Source organism: Pteronotus mesoamericanus, unplaced genomic scaffold (assembly GCF_021234165.1).
Source record: "Pteronotus mesoamericanus isolate MK-2021 breed Mesoamerican mustached bat unplaced genomic scaffold, CSHL_Meso_final contig_557, whole genome shotgun sequence".
Classification (NCBI taxonomy): Eukaryota; Metazoa; Chordata; class Mammalia; order Chiroptera; family Mormoopidae; genus Pteronotus; species Pteronotus mesoamericanus.
The window spans coordinates 1,709,670-1,729,121 of NW_026555200.1; positions in this window are offsets into that span (position 1 = coordinate 1,709,670).

The window sequence follows — 19,452 nt, forward strand, 5'->3', positions numbered from 1 at the left end:
CCACTGACGGTGGACCAAAGGAGCAGGGAGAAGCAGCGCAAGGTAACCTTCCCAAGTGGGTAAAAAGGCTAAATAGAGTAACGTGCTTCTTTTACATCGGTGGGTTTAGGACAGTTAACATTCACAGCACAAGGAGATGGTATTCTGGGAATAAGATAACAGTTGTCTCTGCGCTGGTTCAAAGGTCATGGCCTGAGGGGCTGAAACAGTGGACCGATTGCTGGTACTGCCCGTTCAGAGGGAGATGTCGTAGATGCACAAAGACAACAGACAGGCTCACCTACGGTAAAGAGTGACCTTTGTCAAAGCAGCTGCGGGCCTAGGATGTGACTACTCACCATGACCGGCTCACTTTTCTGTATTTTGTGTCTATAGTTCGAGGGCCCAACCATGCACCTCTTTGGTTTCCACAGTCTAACCGTGAGATGGGTCCCCATTTGATGTTGTTGTTATTAGTATTTTAATATGGCCCATCCACTTCCCACTGGAAGCACTCAAGTGGCCTTCATTGTCAACCTGATTACTGCTAGTCGTACAATTGGGAACTGTAGCTTTAAGGTTTAATCAGGCTCGAGGCTGTAAGAATACAATGGTGTAAATTATAATTACCGTCAAAAATTTCCAGAGGCCAGGAGCGCAGTAAGCATTTCATAAACCAGTTTCCTGTGTCTCAGCGGCCGTTTACAGAAGGCCACTTTTTCACGGCCACTTCAGCTCCCCTCGGAATTAACACAGTAGTCCTTGTTGAGTTAGGGGCAAGCAGCTTCCCATAACTGGGTCCTAGCATTTGTACGTAAAATTTCTTTCTCAAGATTCCTTTTCAACCAGCCTTCTACAACTTCCTTTGTCCTCCTCAGTATGTCTCTTTTTACTCATTTAGTAATAACCAACTAACGAGAACAAACTACTTGCTTTTAACATCTCTCAAAAACATGCACCCCCTCGCCCTGGCCAGGTGGCTCAGTTGGTTGGAGCGCATCCCTTACACCAAAAGGTTGTGGGTTTGATCCCTGGTCAGGGCACATACCTAGCCTGGTCGAGGGTTCGGTGCCTGTTACGGGTACGTAGGGGAGGCAACCAATCGATGTTTCTCTCTCACATTGATGTTTCTCTCTCTCTTAACATCAATAAAAATAAACCCTCAGGTGAGGATCACACACACACACACACACACACACACACCCCTCCTTCCTTATGCAATAACATTCCTTCTAAATTTCCAAAGAGAAACCATTGAAAAAAAGGATTATCGATAATACAACAAGTTCTCTTATACATCTTTGGCAATCATTAACCATTGAGTTGTGTAAGAACAAGTCTTGAGGGAAACCCAAAGAACAAGTGCCACTATTATTATGACTAATAGTATTAGTAGACTGTTAAAGACGAACGGATGGTTTTTTAAGTTCAACATCAGCTTGTAGGTATACAGACCTCAATGTCTTGGGATAGCTGTCTACCACTGATGTTGACAGCTTCTCATCCTCGAGAAGTCTTTGACATCCCCTGTAGGCAGGAGCAAGTGTCTGAGACGAACGTGCATTTGCACTCGAGTGCCTGATAAGGTCCCTTCCAACAAGGTTGGAGAGAGTTTTTAATAGATGTCTTTTCCCATGGACAAAATCTCCTGGTTGTAAGTTGTGGTCTTTGAAGTCTTCTCTCCAGGAAGCACACTGCTAGGGTCAGAGGTCACAGGAGGCTGAGGCCCTGAGCAGCGGACGGAGGATACTAGCTGCAAAGGGGCACCTCAATGAGGCGCTCCAAAAGGCCAGGGGCCTCCTTTAGAAGCTCGGCGCTGCTTCTTCCCTCTCACCCCCAAGGCAGGGCAGACGTGTGCCATGTGAATGTGGGGACCACTGTCAGGGTTGAGCCGGTATGGGACCCAGGGACACAAACTTCTTCCTAAACCTGTCTGGAGTTTTGTGCCCACCAGGATTGCAAGAGGGAATTTGGCCCTGAGACATCCACTAAAAAGGGTCAGGCTTGGGGTTGGGGGGTGGGGGGACAGACCGAAAGCCCCGGTGGTCGGGCAGGGCTCAGCCTGGCCGCCCTTATGCCAGGTGTATGTGGCAGGCAGAGGCGGGGGCGGCAAGGGCAGGAGGCGCCCATTCTGCCCCACATAGTGCTCACAGGGACGCTGCAGCCGGGCGCAGGCTGGGGCTGCGGCCATATTTAGCCTCTTGAGAAACTGCCAGACTGTTCTTCGAAGTGGCGGCAGCATTTTATATTCCCAACAGCAATTTCTCCACACCCTTGCCAGCACTTGTTAATATGTGTCTTTTTTCTTGTAACCATCTTAGTGGGTGTGAAGTGGTATCTCATTGTGGTTTTGATTTACATTTTCCTAATGACTAATGTGTTGAGCATCTTTTCATGTGCTTATTGGCCATTCATATCTTCTTTGCAGAAATGTCTATTCAAATCCCTTGCCTATTTTTTATTTTAAAATTTATTTATTTATTTTTAGAGAAAGAGGAAGGGAAGGAGAGAGGGAGAGAAACATCAATGTGTGGTTGCCTCTTGCCTGCTCCCTACTGAGGACCGGGCCCACAACCCAGGCATGTGCCCTGGTTGGGAATCGAACCAGTGACCCTTTGGTTCGCAGGCCAACACTCAATCCCCTGAGCCACACCAGCCAGGGTTCCTATACAATTCTTAACCTCCCCTTGTCTATTTTGTACCTACCAATTGTGCTTCTTAATCCCTGTACCTTTTCCTCCATTCTCTCTCCTCCCCCTCCCTGCTGATAACCCTCCATGTGATATTTATTTCTGTCATTCTGTTCCTGTTCTAGTTGTTTGCTTAGTATGTTTTTGTTTTTAGGTTCAGTTGTTGATAGTTGTTTGTTGTCTTTTTATTCTTCATAGTTTTGATCTTCTTCTTTTTCTTAGATATCTAAGTCCCTTTAACATTTCATATAATAAGAGCTTGGTGATGATGAACTCCCTTAACTTGACCTTATCTGGGAAGCATTTTATCTGCCCTTCCATTCTAAGGGATAGCTTTGCTAGATGGGGTAATCTTGGATCTTGTCTTTGAATACTTCTTTCCAGCCCTTTTTTGCCAGTAAGATTTCTTTTGAGAAATCAGCTGATAGTCTAATGGAACTCCTTTGTAGGTAACTGTCTCCTTTTCTCTTGCTGTTTTTAAGATTCTCTCCTTATCTTTAATTTTAGGTAATTTAATTATGATGTGCCTTGGTGTGGTCCTCCTTGGGTCAAACCTCTTTGGGACTCTCTGAGTTTCCTGGACTTGCTTTCTGTTTCCTTCACCAAATTGGGGGAATTTTCCTTCATTATTTTTTCAAATAAGTTTTCAATTTCTTGCTCTTCCTCTTTTCCTTCTGACAACCCTATGGTTTGGATGTTGGACATTCAAAGTTATCCCAAATGTTCCTAAGCCTCTCCTCATTTTTTTAAATTCTTGTTTCTTCATTCTGTTCCAGTTGAATGTTTATTTCTTCCTTTTGTTCCAAATCATATATTTCAGTCCCAGTTTTCTTCTCTTCATTGTTGGTTCCCTGTATATTTTTCTTTATTTCACTTTGTATAACCGTCACTTCTTCCTTTATTTTACACCCGTACTCAATAATTTCTGTGAGCATCCTGATTACCAGTGTTTTGAACTCTGCACCTAATAGGTTGGCTATCTCCTCGTCAGTTAGTTCTTTTTCTGGAATTTTGATCTTTTCTTTCATGTGGACCATATTTCTTTGTCTCGGCACACCAGTCTGGATGAATGTTTCTTCTTTAACTCAATTGTTGAACTTCCATACAGTTCAATTTTCTGGCAGTTCTGGTTGTATTTTGTTTTTAAATAGGTTGTTGTCCTTCTTTTGGTTGTGCGAGGAAGTGAAGCATATCTACCTATGCTCCATCTTGGCCAGAAGTCCCTTGCCTATTTTTTAATTGAGCTGTCATTTTATTATTGAGCTATAGGAGTTCTTTATAGACTCTGGATTCTAGGCCCTTGTCATATATTTGAGTTGCAAACGTTTTCCCCATTCTGTGGGTTGTCTTTTCACATTTTTGATAGTGTTTTCTAAAGTACAAAAGTTTTATATATGATTCAAGCCCAATTTATCTATTTTTTTCTTTGCCTGTACCTAGGTGTCATGGCAAAGAAACCATCGCCTAATCCAAGGTCACAAAGATTTATACCTGTTTTCTTCTAATAGTTTTACAACATTAGCTTTTAGATTTAGGACTTTCATGTATTTTGAGTTAATGGTGTATGCGGTGTACAATGGTGTGAAACAGAGGTCCAATTTCATATACTTGCACTTGAAAGTCAAGTTGTCCCCACATTATTTGTTGAAAAGACTATTTCCCCATTGAATTTTCTTGGCACCCTTGTCAGGAATCAATTGACCACAATGTATATGCTTATTTCTGGACTCTCTATCCTATTCCACTGATCTATATGTCTATCCAGATGCCAGTACTGCACTCTGCACTGTCTTGATTAGTGTAGCTTTGTGCTAAGTTTTGAAATCAGGAAGTGTGAGTCCTTCAACTTTGTTTTTCTTCAAGATTGTTGTTGCTAATCTACATTCCTTGCTTTTTAGGGTGTACTTGTCCGTGAGGACCTTTGAACCTGTGATTCCAAGGCCATAATTTCTGAAGGCCAATACCTGAAGCCATCATGGTCTATTTCTGTTACCTTTTTAAAATTGAAATACAACTGACCTATAATATTGAGTAAATTTAAGGTGTATGCATGTTGGTTTAATACATTCATATATTGCCCTATGTTATGTTACGTAATTGTTATTTCTGTTGCCTTTTGTTTTGTGCTGATTCTTGCTCAGGGTGCCTGGTTTTCTTTCACTGTGCTCTGCTCATTGTATTTGAAAATTACTTGTGAAAAGAATATGAGGTCTAAAATAATGACACCTCCCTCCAGACATGTTCTTTGTTTGCATCTAACAGGCACCTGGAAACACTTTAATTCAAGTTCAAAGCTTGAGTTTCTTGAGTCACCCAGGTCCCTATGCTCAAGGCCTGTTTTCCTTCTGGTTCACCCCGATTCTGAGGATGTGTCAGCTTAAAAAAGATATGAGGTGTCAGGCTTCCTATCTTGGAAAAAAGGTTGGGCTTACCCTTTATCCTCCCTGCTCCCCCTGCTCCCGCTGAGGCCACCAAAACCACAGTTCAGTCTGGAAGCCGTTTCTTCCAGATTGTCAGATGCCCTTGGACAAATGCAGTCCTCCACATGGGCTTCCCCCCAGACTCTGGCCTTCTCCTAGGTTCTTGCTAGGGATTTCATCACCACCTTGTTAATTGTTTGATGATCCCAAGAAGACGATCTTTTTGAATTGGATCTAGGGACTTTGTTTTTAGCAAGAGGGTTAGTCCTACAACCTATCCCCCCATTACTGGAGGCAGAAGTCCCTGCAAAGCCATACTTTCCTATTGGCATTGCCTTGCCTTTGCCCAGGCTGTGCCCAGGCCAGGATATACCCCTTCTCTGTTCATCTCAGGCACTTGTAATCTCAAAGCCCTACATAGAGATTTGCCAGCAGAACCTCTCCCAACTCAAGGTCCTTTGCTGTCAGCCCTAGTCCCTTCTCTACCACTGCATTTATTTACCATCAAACATTTATGTGGCACTTCAGCGTCCTGGGCACTGGGGATCACCTATGTAGATCACAGAGGCTGCCCCTTACCCTCAAAAAGGGTAATAGACAGCTGGCTGTAACCCATTGGGATCAAGGTTGGGAGGGGGAAGCAGAAAGAGCCACGGGCTACATTGTAAGGAGAGCCAACAAGGGGAGGCTTCCAAGAGGAGGTCATATTTAAGCTGAGGCTTGAAGGATGTGCACCAATCACCTGGCGAGCGAACAGGGCTGGGGTGGGGGGAAGGGCATGCCAGGCAGTGTGAACGTTCTCTGTGAAGGCACAGAGTGGAGCTGGTGAATCAGGATGGGGTGCGAGGGAGGAGGGGACCAAAGGGTGAGGCTGGGAGGTGGATCCAGCACCCCCGTCTGACTGTACAGGACAGGAGGGCCCTGCACTTGAGAAAAGGAAACTCTCTTGACCTTCTGTGCTAAACAATGCCTTTCAATCAAGGTCAGCATCTTTGGCTGCCTCTGTCGCTCAGCTTTACCTCCTTCCTCTCCTCCTGCCTGGGGCAGAATGGAGAATGGCCACATCCCCTTGCCTACAGAGAAGCAGGATGTCAAGCTGAATAAAGCTACAGAAACTGTCTTTTCTAACTGCCCCTGCCAGAGTGTCCACTGAACAGGCCCCGGGGCCCTTCCTGCAGTGCCGTCCTCACCGTCCTGTTTGGCTTGGATGTGGTCCCTGGTCTGGGGATGGGGAGGGATGGGGTGCAGAGGCACCAATCCCCAAACCCTCCAAATAGTCTTAAGTGATATGCTTTCTGTCTACCCAGGGTTCCAGTGACTGGGGACACGTAGGACTTCTGGCCCCTCACTGGCTCCCCAGGTCACCCCAACATCAAGCTTGAAAGGGGAAGATTGGTTAATCCTCAGGAAGCCAGGAGTTGAGGGGGGAGGACCAGATTTCTGTTCTGACCACTGCAAGGTCTCCAGCAGGGAGGGGGTAAGTCACTCTAACTGAGGAGGGTTTCCTTTGATCGTTTATCCCGCTGGTCCCACCTGTGCGCTAGAACAGATGAATGAACTGAGGCTCCTGTCACATGGCAAAGGAGAGCGGTGAGGCTTGAACCCAGGCCTCTGAACCCTGGCCCAGGGCTCAGTCCTTCTCCGGCCCTCCCCATGCAGATGCCCGATGATGCCTTGCCCCAGTGCAGGCTCCAGGCTCACATTTGGGCTGAGGTGGATGGAGCCGGCAGGTGCTGCAGGAGTTAACCAAGGAGTTAACCGTTCTCCAGCCCAGGAGCCTGAAATTCGGCCTCCTGGGAACGGAGGGAGATGAAGCCTCCTCTCTCACCCCCGTCATGCTTCATCGGATACGGACACTTTCCTGGCCTGCGGCTCCAGGGGCATCAACAAAATGGGCTGAACAAAGCACGTCTTGTTCAGCCGTCCTAAGACCTTGTCAATGCCTTCCAGCCAAAGACCACCAGGCACACACCTGAACAAAGCTGGGTCCGGGGGTGGGGGAGGAGGAACGCACGCCTGGGGCGAGCGCGGGTCATCTCAGGGAGCGGCCATCAGGAAGGACTGAGGACGAGGTCCAGGCTGCCGTTGGGTGATTTGGGGAGGGCTCAGGGAGTGGAGCTCCGCCCTGGGTTGGATGCCAGCGTGAAGGGGGTAATTCTGTGATCTCTATCTTAATTTTAATCTAAAAGGGAAGAAGGAGGAACTGAAGCCAAAGCTGTGATTGGCAAAGAAGCAGCCGTCACACATGCAGCCAGGATAGAGGGGCATGGGGTCATTTTTGTGGTTTGGACCATGTTCATATTTTTCTCTGCATTCAGACATGATCGCAGAGTTGTCTTGTTTTCTGTTTTGACACATCATGGTCCTTGAGCGGCCTTGTCGGACATTGGTGATCTGTGAAATGGCTTATGGGTAACAGGAGCATGCTCTCGCCCCACTGAGAGGGCTGCTTGTGTCTTTCTTAGTTGGAGAGGAAAAGACGTGGAGCCCTGGGAAGCTGGCCATGTCACACAGAGTGCCCAGGAGGGCACACATCCACCCTGCTTTGTCTGTTGGTCCCAAGGCCACGGGGAAGCTCCACTGAGTCAGGGAAGCCAAGGGGCTCCAGCACCAGACCTGGATTCAAATCCTGACCCAACGCGTGCTCTTGGACGAGTCTCTTGCGCCCTCATCCACTCAACAAACACCTAGCAAATGTGAGGGATTGGGGACCTTAGGCAAATGCCTGAACTCTCTGGCACTCAGTTCATCCCTCTAGAAAAGGGGGAAAACATTGGTACCTAAGATAAATCAGTGCTCGTCTCCCAGGGCTGCTGACCTATACTTCCCAGGGGTCCCCGCCTCCTTGACTGCCGCTGCCTTGTGGCCCTCTATTAGTGGGGGCGCAAGGGGTCCAGCCTGCTTAGGGGGTGAATCTCCTGCCTCCCTGCCAAGAGATCTGAGACCCCAGCTGGTCCCTCGGCACATCTGTGGTTGCGCAGCACTCGAGAAGGTTGTGGCCCTTCTGGTCTGTACTTTTAGCTGCTCCTGGGGCTGAACTACGTGGCACAGCAAGGGAGGGGCCCCACATGTTGGAGCTGCCCTGCAGGCAGCCAGGCCCCTGCCTCTGCCCAGGTACCAGCTCCATCGCTGGGGCCTGGGCGCGGCCCATTCCCTGGCCCAGGTCTGACCCTCTGGGCACTGTGGGGGCGCCCTCCCCGCGCTGACCTCCTGTGGTTCCCTGGCCTTTTCCAGATCCTAGGGAGGCAGAGAGGGTGCCAGGGCTGTGGGGGTGGAAGAGGGCATGCACCATCCTGCCTTCTTCAGGCGTGGAGGAGGGGGCGGTGACAGAGGAGGGTGTGAGATCAGCACAGAAAGAAGCTTGTGTACCTGCCGGAGGAGGCTCCGCGGGCTTGAGGGCACAGCAGGCGGGGGATCTTAGTCGCAGGTGTCTAGGAGCATGGCAGGGTCGCACTCACGTGTGCGTACGTGATGCCCCCACCTTGGTGGTGGGTCTCAGAAGCAGCGGGGTTTAGGATTCAAACTGGCCTCAGTCATTTCCCAGTTGAGTGACTTTCTGGCTGTGTGACCTCGGCCAGGTCACTTGCCCTCTCTGAACCTCATTCGTGCAACCCACAAGTGCAGCTTGCACTCTTGCTGTGCACAGGCGTTGAGGAGATGGGGCCAACACGGCGCAGACTCCGGTCACTCATGCAGCTGCCACTCTAGCCTTCACGCCCCATCTTTAAAGCGGGGTTGCAATACCCATCTCGCAGATAATGTCTGCGAGAAGTGTGGGGCATCAGGTTAAGTGCATGGTGGGATTTTGTTTCTTCACCCTGGAAACCTTGGAGCTGCACCTCTTCGTCTCAGCTGGTGGGAACAAAAGCCAAGAGGGCCCCCTTCAGCACACGACCAGCTCCCAGGCTGCCCTGGCTCTGCTGGGCTGGCGTGGGCCCTGGGGGTACGTGGCAAAGGCTTCTGGGGTGGGTGGCTGAGATGGGGGCCTCGCATTCCAAGAAGCCTGGCACCTTCCCAGCACTGGCCGAGAGAAGTCGGGCAGCGGGGGCGGGGTGGGGGACTGGAGGACAAAGATTCTCTGTGGGCTCCCTGGGGCCACCCCCACATACCCACCCAGTGGGCACAGGTGTGGGATGGAAACTCCTCCAACAAGTTGGGACACCCTCTCTGCCAGGGTGGGGCTCCTGGGGAGGGGGCAGGGGAAAGGGCAGAGGAGGAGGCTGCCAACTTCCCACTGGGCTGCTGTTTACACCTGAGCGATGAGCTGGCTCTTGGCTTCACCGCCTGCTCCCCTGGCCAGGTGTGCCAGAAGCTGGCTGGCTCCCGCCTGGCTCTTGCTGGCACTCAGTGCTCTGCCCCTGCTGGGCCTGGACGCTGGCAGGAGAGCCGGGGAAGGAGGACTTGGGACCCTTGCTGAGAACCAGATGTCTGATTTCCCCCTCTGCCCAACAGTTCCTCTCTTGGGCCCACAGCAACACCCCTGGAAAAGGGGTTGGTGGCCTCACTTTGGCACATCAGTGGGCTGGGGTTGTGTCTCAGTGCGGGTCTCTGCCATCGGCTGGCCCAGGGGCAGGTGGGGAGGAAACAGGCTGTAGCTAAAGAGGGAAAGATCACGGCCCGTGTGAGACAACGCCATGTCACACACAGCCCGGGGGGACACGTCCCATTGGCCTCTGAGGAATCCCTGTTACAGCCCATTTTGTAGATGAGACAACTGAGCCTAGAGAACCCAAGGGAGGCGCTGGGAAGTATCCGTCAGGTGGGGCCCTGCCCTGCTCCCTCAGAGGGCGAAGAGGAGCGGCGAGACCCCTACGGAGGCCTGGGTGGCGGCGGCGGTTTGCAGGAGGGGAAGAGGCCCTCCCAGGCTCAGGGCTATGGCTGGCCCCATGCGTGCGGGGACTTCTCGCCACTCACGCAGGGTGATCTCTTCCAGGAACCTCCCTGAGTTACACTTCCCTAAGCAACGGTCACAGCTGCCCAGCTGGTTCTCTAGTGATGCTGATTGGCACGCGGGCCCCCCCCCCCGGGCTGAGGTTCTGGCCAATGCCAGCCAACCCCAGGGCATGGGGCCACCCTTGGACCTGCCCTGGGGGGCACCAGCTCTTCTGCTGTCCAGCCCAGGGCTCTGCCTGCCCATCCTGTGCGTGCGTCCTGCTTCTTTGTGCCTTACTGCCGCGCTCTGGGCATCCTCTCCCGGGGAATTTGGCGTTGGGGTGTCCGGACAAAGAGACAGAGAGGCTCTCTGTTCGGACCCAGTTCCAACCTTGCTTTTATTTTATGTTCAAAGAACAAGACACGGGGGATTTAACACACCTGTGTGACACAGAGGAGGGGGAGCCCGGGACAGACCCCACATAGGCCCTTCCAAGTTCATCCACTGGGGCCCCCAGGAGAGCCTGCCCCCGCTCCAGGCCCCTGCTGCGGCCCCCGCTGTGTGCCCCGGCTCCCAGGACCCAGTCCAGCCTTTCCTCGGCAGCCTCACCTGACCGCTGTCCACCCCTGTGCTGAGTCCTCCAACGGCCCCACTTGGCCTCCTGTGAAGTCCTGATTGCTGGCTCCGGCGCCCACTGCCCTCCCTGCCATGACTGGCCAGGCCAAGAGCCACCTGGGCCTGTGGGACCTTCTCCCCACACTGGCTTCCTGGCCCCGAGTGAGCCCTGCTTCTGGAGGTGAGGGACGAAGTGCCCCTGATGAGTCCCCAAGGAGAACTGAGGCACAGAGAGACTCCACCTCGCTCCAAGTCCCCTGGCTGGGCGCCCAGCCCAGGACTATGTTCCCCCCACATCTGATTACCCACACAAATCCCTGTGAACCAGAGCTGGTGAGCAGGCGGGCCGCCTGTGCAAATCACCCCCAGGTGCCCAGGGCGCCCTCGCGTTCCGCCACCCACCCCCGGGCCCACTCCTTCCCAGGGCAACCTGTGTTGCGAGTCAGGGAGCAATGAGCCCGCCAACGGCCCCCTCACAGGCAGGCTTGGGGCCTAGGGCCCTGGGGCCGCCTCCCAGCACTCCCTCTCCAGCCAGGAGGAGGTCTCCACCCTGGTGCCCACCCCACCTGCCCTGCCCAGGCAGCCCCAGCAGGTTGTTTTCCTGGAGCTGGGCCTGGCTCAGCCTCCAGGGCCTGCCGGTCACGTAGCCAAACTCGTTCCGCCTCTCCCGCTGCCCAGGCTGCTGAGCACAGCGGTTTCCTGCCGGGGAGAGCACAATGGAGCCTGCCCCATGGGGACCCACCCTGGGGAGGCGCCAGCCCTGCCGTCTCTGAGGGCTGTGTGACTCTGGACAAGGCCCACGCCCTCTCTGAGGCTAGGCCTCCCTGTAAGAAGCGACGAGGTAAGGCAGGGTCAGGTGAGGCCACTCTCCCATAATCACAGCAAACATTCCTTGAGCCCTAAGTACACAGAGGTGCAGCGCCCCAGATCCTCACGGCCGCCCGAGGAAGCCAGGTGAACCCGGCCATGGTGGAGTCCCCCTTTCCCGTCAAGGATCCCGGAGCCTCTTCCTGTCTCCTGCTCACCCCACCCCACCTCGGAGCCCCCTGTCTTCCCCTTCTCCCTCCCAGGAGGTGCTCAGCCTGGGCGGGCATGAACAAGTAAGAGGAAGTGTTCGAAGGTCCAAATTAGATCAGAGGCACCTGGGCCCAGGTGGTCCAGGCAGCCCAGGCCTGCAGCTGGAGGTGGCAGAGGGCTGGGGAGACGTGGGGAGAGGAAGTGGTAATGGGGAAAGGAGAGGTACTGGGAGAGAGAGTGCTGCGGGCTGGCCTGGCAGGGAGCCGGCCAGCTGGGGACCAAGAATCAATTGATAAGCCTCTAGCAAGGGGGTGTCTGAGGCTGGCAGCCTGCGGTCCTGCAGCGGTTGGCTCCTGCCTCCCCTCCTGTCTCCCTCTCCCACGCCAGCACCCTCGGCCTGGACCGCGCCTATTCCTCTCCAAATGCGGACCAGGCCGTCTACCCGAAGCCTGGAGCCCAGGGCCCGGCCGTGAACTGGGTCTCCTCAGTGGTAGGGGGAAGAGAGGCGGCTCAGTCTCCACGGCGACACTTCCCAGGACACACCCCAGAGCCCCCTGCCTGGCTCTACCATGGTCAGGATCTGCCCGGCTGTGTCCCCAAAATGCAAAGCCCCAGGGGAGGCCTTCCTCAGGGTAGTGCAGGGGGTTCCCGATGTGAACCAGGGGGACAGCGGGGCCTGGGCTGCTGTTCCAGTGAGATGACAGTATGTCTCCTCTGTTGAGAAGTGACACTGTCCCCAGAGCTGTACCTCTTGCTCTCCTGCCTTGGGTTCAGTGTCCAAGACCTGGCAATACCCCTGATGCCCGTCTTCCCCCAGCCCTCCAGGATGAGCAGGCTAGGCCTGCCCCTGCTCAGCCATGACCTTCCCCCTGCCCCTGCCCGGCCTGGAAGGGTCACAGTGACTGAACCGCAGCGTCCCCAAGGTGACCAGCCCTCGCCAAAGCCCCCGTGACCTATCCTCGCCTCCCGCCTCCTGTCTCCACCTCCTGACGTGGAAGGGGCTGCTCACCCCTCGGCCCCACTCACTCCTCGGCCCTGCCCCCCGCCCCCGCCCCGCTCACGCCCTCCCAGGCAGGTGGGCCGGGAATCCAGGCACTTGCCTCTGAGCCTCTGGTTCCTCATCTGCACAATGGTCCTCCCATATCCCAGGCTGGTCGTGAGGTGCGAATCCTAACAATGTTTATTTTAACTGGGTTTGCTGGCCCTTCGTCTGGGTCTCTCCCCCGGCTCCCCCGCACGTCTGACTTCCTTATTTCCACAGCTGCCGCTGCCCCAGCCTCCGAGCCTGCTGGAAGCGTCCCTGTTCTCGGACAGGCCCTGCCCCGCAACCTCTTCCTCCTACCTTGTCCAGCCCCCTCCCCAAAGGGGCTTCTGCCCCTCCCAGCAGGTCTCAAAGCCTGACTGCCGGGCCTCCTCCATCGCACCCGGGTATGGGATCTTCACCAGGCTGGGGAATCAGACCCCGTGGGTATGTGCGCGCGCGCGCGTGTGTACCACCGCCACCCAGCAGGGGAGGGCTATCGCAGGGCTCTGGAACCTGCTTGGGTTTTTTAATTCTTTTTTACATTAAGTAATTCTTTATTTTTCAGTTATGGTTGACATACAATATTCTATTAGTTCCAGCTCTACAACCCTGTGATTGGACATTGCGTAACTTGCTAAGGGACCGTCCTGATAAGTCTCATCCCCACCCGGCCCCACACGTGGTTATCAGAATGTTACTGACTGTATCCCCTGTGCTGTGCTTTACATCCCGTGACTGTTCTGCAGCCACCTGTTGGTACTTCTCTGTCGCTTCACCTTTCGCCCATGGAACCTGCATGTCGGACCATGTCCCCAGTGGACTCTGATGCCCACCTGCCGGGACAAGGAGCATCCCTCTCGGGAGAGTCCTGGGGGCCTCTGTCAGCCCCACCCCACCCTGGTCGCGCCCCCCCAGCTCAGCTGGGAGAAACTCTTTCCCAGGCGGGCCGGGCAGGGCTGGGCAGGGCCGCGGAGATCAGCTGAGGCGTGTTTGTTTGGGGGGTTTTTTTCCTCTTGGGCTGGTTTTCTAAACAAAAGGCCTGGGTGATGCGGGGACAGAGCCAGCCCCAGCCCCTCACGGCACTGGGGGCTGCAGTGCTGGGGGGGGGTGGCACTTATATGCCTCTCAGAGCCAGGTCATCTTGCAGGATCGCTGAAGCCCTGTGATGCAGGAGCCACCTCCCCGTTTCAGACAGGAGGAGACTGCCACTCAGAGAGGCCCAGGGACGGCCCGAGGACGCAGGGCTGAGGAGGACGGTGCCTGACTCCTCTTTCCTTCTCCAAACTGCCCCCCCTCACTGCGCCCTACCCCCAGTGCTGTGCTTCCCTCCCCCAAATCTCTCCGCTGCGCCTCTCTGTTCTCCTCCTCCTTTTCCTTCCCTAGGCGGCCCCGTCCTCAGCCTTGACCTCCTCTCTGTCCCCCAAAGTGGGCACAAACCCTTCATGGCCCCAGCGACCATGGCTTCAGGGGCAATAGCAGCACTTCAGGGACTTACCCGGGTCAAGCCCTGTTCTAGGCCTGTTACCCAAGAGTTGCCAATGGCGTCCTCACGACAGCTGGGGGTGGGGGTTGTTGTTATCCCCACTTTACAGGTGAGGGATGGGAGGCCCAGGGAGGCGAAGTCGCTCGCCTAGAGGTGGCAGAGTCAGAATGCGAACCCAGGCAGCCCGCGTGCTTCCCTCGTCCGATACCCCTCTGGCTCTCCAGCCCTGACCTCTGACCTGAGCTTCCGGTGGGACATTCCCCCCTGATTTCCAGGGGTCCCCACCCCTGCGAGGCCCCCACCGTAGCTCTCATCCGTGTTTGACCAGCAGCGTCAGACCCGCGGCCCTCAGGCCCATGCGGCCCAGGATGGCTGTGAATGCAGCCTAACACAGAACCATAAATTGACTTAAAACATTATGAGATTTTTTTATTTTCACTAGTGTTTGTGTATTTAATGTGGGGCCCAAAACAACTCTTCTTCCAGTGTGTCCTAGAGACGCCAAAAGGTGGGGCACCACTGGTGGGCCCATTTGCTCCATGTCCCCACCCCCATGCAACCCTGGGCTGGGAGTGTTTTGGGTCCCATTCATTTACAGCCATGTCCCCATACCCAGTGCCACAGGCTTGGCACACAGCAGGGCCTGGGTCTGTGTCTTAGGAGGGACACAACCATTGCAGCTCATGATCCAGCCTTAGCTTCTCCATAGCGCTCTCTGCTGGTCAGACCAAACATTGCCCTCGGGTCTTGGCACCATCCGCCCATGGCTGAATCCCTGGCACCCTAATAACCCCCTGGGTTTATAGCGCTTCTTTCTTCCACGGAACTCAAAGTGTTTTCCCATCTGTGATCTCCCTGGCCTGGGACCAGCCCCAGGAGTGTGGGAGGGCCGAGCCTTTCTCTCCCCATTTTACAGATCCGAGCTGAGGCCTGGAGAGGCGCGGGCAAGCCCCAGCGTGCTGGTGGATCCAGAAAAGAGCTTACGGGTCCATTCCTCCAACCATCTCTTTTACAGATGAACAAACTGAGGCCCAGAGGGGAACAGGCTTGCCCGAATGAGTCCTGGGCCAGAAGCCTAGTGTCCTAAATACAGTCCAGGGCTTTCCCACGACATTAAGATCTCTGCCTGCCTGCAGCTCAGCAAGCCTTGGCCAAGTCATTAAACATGACGAGCCTGTGTTGTCCTATTTGTGAAAGGAACTTTCCTCGCCGCCTGCCTCCCAAGGGACGAGGCGATGGCAGATGGGGGAGCACTCGTGACGGGCCTCGAGGACAGGTGAGGCGAGGCGACAGGAGAAGGAGAACAGGGGCCCGAGCGGCAGCGTCCAGCAGGCTGCCCACCCCTGCCTGGCATAGGCACGGCCCAGGAGGCCGCTCCCATCCAAGGCTTGACTTTCAGATGGGCCAGCACGTTGTCAGAGGAGCAGGGGTGGGAGGTGAGGAGAAATGGTGACCAGCCAAACCCTAAGTTTCGGTTCCAGCCTCGGTTATGTCCCTCCTAGCATTCTTCCCAATGGGTCGATTCATTTATTTATTCCACCGACTTGTTAACGTCTGTGTTCTCTCTGACTGACTTTAAGCCAGATGCTGGCAAACTTTTTGCAAAGGGCCAGATTGTAAATATTTTCATCTTTGAGGGTCATACCATTTCTGCCATCGGAAGGTGAAGCAGCCAGAGATGATAGGTAAACAAATGAGCATGGATATGTTTCAATAAAACTTTATTTACAAAAACTGGCCAAGGGCTGGAGTCAGCCCATGGGCCATAGTTTGCTGACCCCTACTCTAACCTCCAAGACATTTGGGACTTGTCTGATTACATTCGACGTATCCCATTGTGTGGGCAGACAACACGTTGCAGCTGCTGATTTGATCAGTGTTTGATGAATGAAGGCATGACCTCTGTGCGTTGGACCTACCTCCTAGGTTTACTGGGAGAATTAAACAGGACAGGACCAGTGCAGGTCTTGGCACAGCCGCTGGCACATGGGACGATCTCAGCTGCCATGATTATTCTTGTTGCTGTTATTAATGCACACACCTGAAACTGCCTCCCGAGCCCCCACCAGTGGCCTCGACTAGGTCTCCCCTACTGGGGATGGAGGTATCATGTCCACAAGAAAGCCTGTTCCTTGCTCAAGAAGCTGGTGGATGTCTGTCTGCTGCTGGGGACACCCCACCACCTGCCTGCCCCCCACGCTGTAGGCTTCCCCAGGGCAGGGGGCAGAGGCTGGTCACCCTGGTGCTCAGAGAAGCAGCGGTGTCTGCTCCAACACACAGAGGGCTTGCCCTTCTCTCTCCCCCTGCCCCATCTGGTCCAGCCTGCCACACTCCCACCCCAGCTGGGAATAGCCAGTGTCAAGCCTGGAGCTGAGAGTGGGCACATTTGGAATTCAGCCGGTGACTTTCTCAGGCTTCCCAGAAAGACCCCAAACATCAGGCCCTGGGACCCACAGGCAGGGCCTGCCTCCAGAGGTAGCACCTAGCCCCTGAGCCCTCCAGGTTGAGCAGGGAGCCCCACCGGCTGTGGGGTTTCAGTCCCAGCTCTGCTCCCAACGGGCCTCGGTCCCTTTCCTGGGTCTCCATCTCCGCATCTGTGTAGTGGGGGTTAGGAGCAGGTGATGTCCGAGCTCAGGACAGTGCTAGCCTAGATGGAGACTCTGTGCAAATCTGGGTGGATGCAGCCTTGTAGCACCCAGCTTAGCAAGGAGATGACACCTTTGTGCTAGAAAAAAAGTGCCCCATATCCAGGCTGACAGCCTATTCCCTAGCTCAGGGCTTGGCGACAGGAGCAGTCAGGGTTTCAGTGCCCTCCCTCCCGGCTGGGCGCCCTTGTGCAGGGAACACAATGTCCAACGTTGGACCGTGTGGTTGGGTCTGAGTTGGCAGCGTGGTACTTTCTGGGTCAATTGGCCAAGGGAGACAAGCAAAGCAAAGCAAAGCAGTGAAAAATGGTGCTGTCTCCATCTGCCCCCTGGTGGCCATATGCTGCATGACATGCACAGCTCAGGAAAAGCATCTCAGGTGAGACCTGTGTTTGTGCCTTAGCCCTAGCAAGTGGGTCTCCTCCCTGCCTGCAGAGACCCAATACCCATGGGTGCCAGCCTCTGAAGCCTGAGAAAGAGATTCTGTGGTGAAGAGCCATCATAGACCAGGCCAGGCATTTTAGAGATGAGCTCAGGGCACCTGTTTACTCACCTGGCTGGAAGCTCCCCCAGCAGGGGTGCTGGTCCTGCCCCAGTGTCCCCAGTGCATAGCACAATGGTGTGTCTCCTCCATCGGACTGGGGGCTTGCCCTCTGGTCTCTCCCTTCCCCACCTAGTCCAGCTGGTTGCCCGTGAGGGACTCCGACCTGTCACCCCTCTCCAGCTGAAAGCCCAGAATCTCGAGCCTAGAGCTAAGTGTGAGCACATTATTTAAGGTCAGCCTGTGGCCTTCTAACTCAGGCTTCCCAGGAAGGCCCTAAGCCCTGGCCCTCAAGGCCCCAAGACAGGCTGGGCTCCCTGAGACACAGGGAACGGGACTGGGAGCCTCATCTGGGCCTCGACCCCAGCTGAGAGAGACTGGAAGGAAGCTTGGTTTGCAGATGAGCAAACAGAGGATGGGACCTCCATTGCCCTTCAGATACCGGCTGGAGAGATCCAAGGGGGAGGCCCTGGCGGAGCGGGCTCCTGCCACCTCCTCCCTCTCCTCCTCTGGGCTCCAGCCATCGTAGCCCTCTCTGCCTCCTGGGAATTATCCCTTCCTTCCACCTCCAAACTGTGGCCGGGCTGTTCTCTCTGCCAAGCCGAGTCCTACTCATCCGTCAGCTGTGGACTCCATCGCGGTCACTTCCCCGGACGCTCTCTCCGCACCCGGGACCTGAGAGAGCCCTCCTATCCGGCGCCACGCCGCACCCCCCTCCCCCGAGTGCTTCTCAGGGCTGCGATTCTCTGTTGTCCTGGCTCCTTACTGGGCTGATGCCTGCCTGCCCCAGGGACCTTGTCTGGCTCATTCATGCTGTAATCTCAGCAACGCACAGTGCCAGGCACGCAGTAGGTGCTCAATGGGCACTTACTGGATGAATGAAAGATTGAATCTGTGAGGCCTCGCTATGACCACTTTCCAGATGTGTAACCTTGGACAAGTCTCACTTTCTTGCATTCAGTCAACAAATGCTTATTGAGCAGCTACTATGGACTGAGCCAACCCAGATCTGCCAGGCTCCCAGTTCCATTCTCCTTGTGCACCCCCGGTTTCGCCTTTCCTGAGAAAGCAGGTGCGGAGGAGCTGCTAGAGGCCCAGAGGTGGGCAATCCCAGTCCGAAGTCCCGTCCTCTCCCGCTGGCCCCCCAGACGTCATATACACATATGCCAGTCCCCGGGAGCCCCTTACGTCTCTGCCTCTGGACCCTCTAGACCTCCACCACCTCTGCCTGCCGCGTCCCATTCAACCTTCAAAATGCCATTGCAGGGTCACCATCATCTGAAGCCATCCCATGACCCTGCCAGAAGCAACTCTCCTCTAGCTGCCCTGGGCTGGCACGGGGATGCTCCGCTGTCCACCATGACCCGAGTTATTTACGCACGTGGCTCTCCCCCCCCATCCCCGCTGCACTGTCCCCCCTCCCAAGACTGCCCGGGCAGGGACTGAGTCTGATTCATCACTGTGCCGGCTCTGTTGATTAAGCGTTCTCTGATCAGACTCGGCAGCATCCACTCTCCACGCTCCAGCGCCCAGCTCTGGGCCGGGTGCTCAGGGCTAGTGAACGTCTGTCACTGAATAGGCCAGTGGGGGCAGGCCACAGGGCTGGGGGCTCCCGCTGGGTCAAGATCATGACAGGAGAATGGGGTTCGGGGTGTGAAGGGCACAGCCTGGGCACCCTCTCCTCTGGTCCCTTCATCTGCCAGAGGTCCCCTCGTTCCTCTCCCATGGATGGGCAGAGCATGGTGCATGCGGGGGAGGGTAGTGGAAGATCACGGGGCAGATGGGCTACGGGCTGAGCTGGGGAAGGACAGCCTGCCCCGGGGAAGGACAGCCACGCATCTTGGAGCTGTCTGGGAATCTGGGAATCGTCTGCTTCAGCAGAATTCCAATGACTGGGAAGGTGAATGTGGGTGTGCAAGGGGAAGCGGCCCATCCCTGCATGGCCCAACCTCAGGCCAGGGCCACAGCCAGGTTGACAGGCAGGGGAGCTGAGTTCTAGTCTCCACTCTGCTCTCAATTTGCTGTGTGACCTTGGGCAAGCCCCTGCCCCTCTCTGAGCGCCAGTCTACAATGGGAGTGTGGAACTGACCGTCGCCCATGCCGGAGGTGAGGATAGCCAGCATCTGTCACCCCACCCTAGGGGTACCTCTGAGTTGGTGAGCAAG